The sequence below is a fragment of the Choloepus didactylus genome, chromosome 18 (genome assembly GCF_015220235.1).
Source record: "Choloepus didactylus isolate mChoDid1 chromosome 18, mChoDid1.pri, whole genome shotgun sequence".
NCBI classification, from domain to species: domain Eukaryota; kingdom Metazoa; phylum Chordata; class Mammalia; order Pilosa; family Megalonychidae; genus Choloepus; species Choloepus didactylus.
This window is the reverse complement of record NC_051324.1, coordinates 30,803,238-30,806,746: the sequence shown is the minus strand read 5'-3', so window position 1 is coordinate 30,806,746 and position 3,509 is coordinate 30,803,238.

Below are 3,509 nucleotides of genomic sequence, written 5' to 3'. Positions count from 1 at the left end.
GCATAAACTAAGGCCCAGGCTGCGCCTCTCTTCCAGGTCCCAGTCCTGGTCCCCGCCCCCGGCCTACCACGTGGGTCGTGGCCAGGTTGTGCCACGTGTGGCCCTGGGTCTCGTTCTCTGGATTTCGGGGCTTCCTGAATTGCGATCGCTGCAGGGGGAAGCGGAGATAAGGGGGCGTGGTGCGTCCCGGGCCTCAGACTAGCCGGAACTTATGAGGATTTTCCGTATTGTTAAAGATTACCTAGTCCAATTTAGTTAAGCATATTGGATGAGAAATCACATTGTAGTGAGCTTGGGAAAGGCAAAGATCGTGTCATTCAACCTGTAGTGACAACCTGTACTGAATTATCTGTATTCCTTCTGCTTTGTGTCCCATACAGTGCCTAGCACATAGTAAGTATTCAATAAATATTATTGAATTGAAAAAAGGCACAATGTAAATAGATAGATGTTAGAAAGACAGGTACATAGGAAACTGTAAAGGCATGGTGGAAGAATAATCTCTTACACTGTATATCGTTTTAAGTATATTATCGCTTTGAACTTACAGCCAGCTTTATGAGAAATTAGGATGGCTATTTTTTCAAAAGGGTGGAGGCTTAGAGAAGGTAAGTGAACTTGTTTAAGGTCTGAGAACAACTGGGTGGGTTTTTAGGTAAGCTAAAATCAGATCCTGGAAGAAATTGTTTGCTGTGTGATAAAAAGCTTGGCCTTTATTCTTTAGGTGATGGAAAGCCCTGAAGAGTTATACAGAATAGGAATTACTCTTGAAGCTGGGTAGGAGAGAGGTGAAGGCAAGGATGCTAAGTGGCCTGAAAGGTGTGTTTTTGAGAAACATTTAGATTCTAAACAATCTTCTAGCATCTGTACTATAAGTTTGAAATTATTTCAGAATAATAGGTTAAAAAAGTATCTCTTAGATAAAGCAATCCTTTGTCTAAAGATGAAATGAGCATGACTTGAGTGATCAGGTAGATAATGGTGCCATCAACTGAAACAGAAAATGATAGGGGAGGTGGAGGCATTTGGGGTAAGAGGATGTTTTGTTTGGATATATTAAGCTTGGTTGGTTGAGGCCAACCATGATTCCACTGTTTGCAGTGGGGTATAGCCTCTTTGTCTTTTCTCTAATGTGGTACAGCAAAACGAGCAAGGGCCTTGGGATTCAAAGGCCAGTGAATACTGAAGTTCTAATACTGGTAGTTGAATGATCCTGAACATAGCTCTATCACTGCAATTAGTACATTGTTTTGAAAAATCTCCTTGAATATATCTGTCCTTTCCCCTGGTCTTGTGCTGTCCAATGCTGTAGCCAGTGAGTGCTTAAAATATGGCTAGTCCAAATTGAGGTGTACTATGAGTGTAAAATACGCACCAATTTTGAAGACTTGGTACAAAAAAAATATTAAAAATCTCAATAATATATTTATGTCAATTACGTTTTGATAATATTTGAATATGTCAGGTTAAATAAAATGTTAAAATAAATTTTACCTATTTTTGCTTTTAAAAAATGTAGCTACTAGAAATGTAAAATTACATACATGGCTCACATTGTATTTCTATTGGACAGCACCGTGCTAGACTTCAAGCCTGTTTGTGGAAGGTGGCCTCTGAGTCTTATACATCTTTTTATCCCAAGTGCCTAGAACAGTGCCTGGCATGTAATAGGCACTCAGCACATATTTATGAATAAATGAATGAAACCCATGAGTGAATGGAATCAATGAATGAAACTCAGAAAGTGTTAAGATCCCTTGGAAGGATGTTCATAATATTGTTTCTTTGACAAGGTAAACGTGTTTGATGTAAATTTGCAAAAAAGTCTCAGGCTCTCTGTTTATTGTGCTTAATTAGAACCCTAAGGGACCACCTAAGATCTCTGTGACTCAGATCCTTCTCTATGGAATGGAACTATGTATGAGAGCTGGCAGTTGCATTTCCTTAGTGAAGTGGGAACTGCTACTAAGGAAAATAAGATAATTTGGGATGGTGGGAGAAGCAGTGCTTTGTAATCACACAAACCCAAGTTTGAATTGTGTTCTACCACTAGCTGTGTAACCTTAGTCTATTTTCTTAACTTCTCTGAGACTCAGTTTTCCTGGTGAAGTAGGATTGTGGGTGATGATTAAGTGAAATGACTGTTATAACTTGCAAACTGCTTGGCATTTAGAAGTTTTTTGGTAAATGTACATGCCTCTCCATTCCCCAGTCTAGATACGTTCATACTACAGCAGAGTTTTATCATTCAGTTAGTCATCATTCGGTCAGTCAAGTATTTATTGAGTGCCTACTCTGTCAGGCACTATTTCAGGAACTGGAATACAGCCCTAAAACAAGACAGAGAAAAAGCCCTGCCCTCATGGAGCTATCAGGCTGGTATGGGAGATAGATAATAAACAAGTAAAATTCATAGTATGTAAGAGGATGATGGGTGCTGTTTCGGTTTGCTAATGCTGCTGTTATGCAAAATACCAGAAATGGATTGGCTTTTATAAAGGGAGTTTATTTGGTTACAAATTTACAGTCTGAAATCCATGAAAATGTCCCAATTAAGGCATCAAAATAAGTATACCTTCACCAAAGAAAGGCCAGTGCTGTCTGGAAAACCTCTGTTAGCTGGGAAGGCATGTGGCTGGTGTCTGCTGATCCCAGGTTGTGTTCCAGCTCCTCTCTAAGCTCCTGTGTGTTCTTCAAAATGTTGCTCTTGGGGCGTTTTGTCCTCTCATAGCTTCTCCAGAGCAAACTCTGGGCTAGCATCTCTGAAGCGTTAGCAAAAGTCTGCTTTCAGCAGCCATCTCCAAAATGTCACTCTCAGGTGCTCTGAGCACCTTCTGTCTGTGACTCCAGTGATTCAATTAAGACCCACCCTAAATGGATGGGTAAACCTCCATGGAAAATATCCAGTCAAATTTGATTGAGTCACGTGTCCATGAAAACACTCAAAGGATTCCAACCTAATCAGCACTAATACATTGGCCCCCACAAGATTGCATTAAAGAACATGACTTTTGGGGGACATAATACATCCAAACCAGCAGAGGTGCTGTAGAGAAAAAGAAAACAGAGGAGGAGGATCTGAGGTGCTGGGCAGGGTGGTTGGGCTGCAGTCTTTAATGCCTGGTCAGGAAGGCCTCGCTGACAAAGTGAAGGAATGAAGGAGAGAGCCACGTGGAGGTCTCAGGCAGGGGGAGCATCAGTAAAGGCTCAGAGGCCAGAAGGTGCCCAACATGTGCCCAACATATGGGGTAACAGGAAGGAGATCCATGTGGCTAGAGCAGAATGAGGGAAGGGTGAGAATAGCTGAAGATGAGGCCAGCAAGGGAGCAGGGGGCTCCTTTGTAAGCCATTGTTAAGACTTTGGCTCTTATTCCAGGTCAAATGGGAAGCCAGTAGACTGTATTGATCAGAGAAATGACATGATTCTGACTTGCATTTTAACTGGATCACTCTGCTTGTTATGTGGAGAAATTGGGAGATGAGTTGGTGGCTACTGAAATAACCTAGAG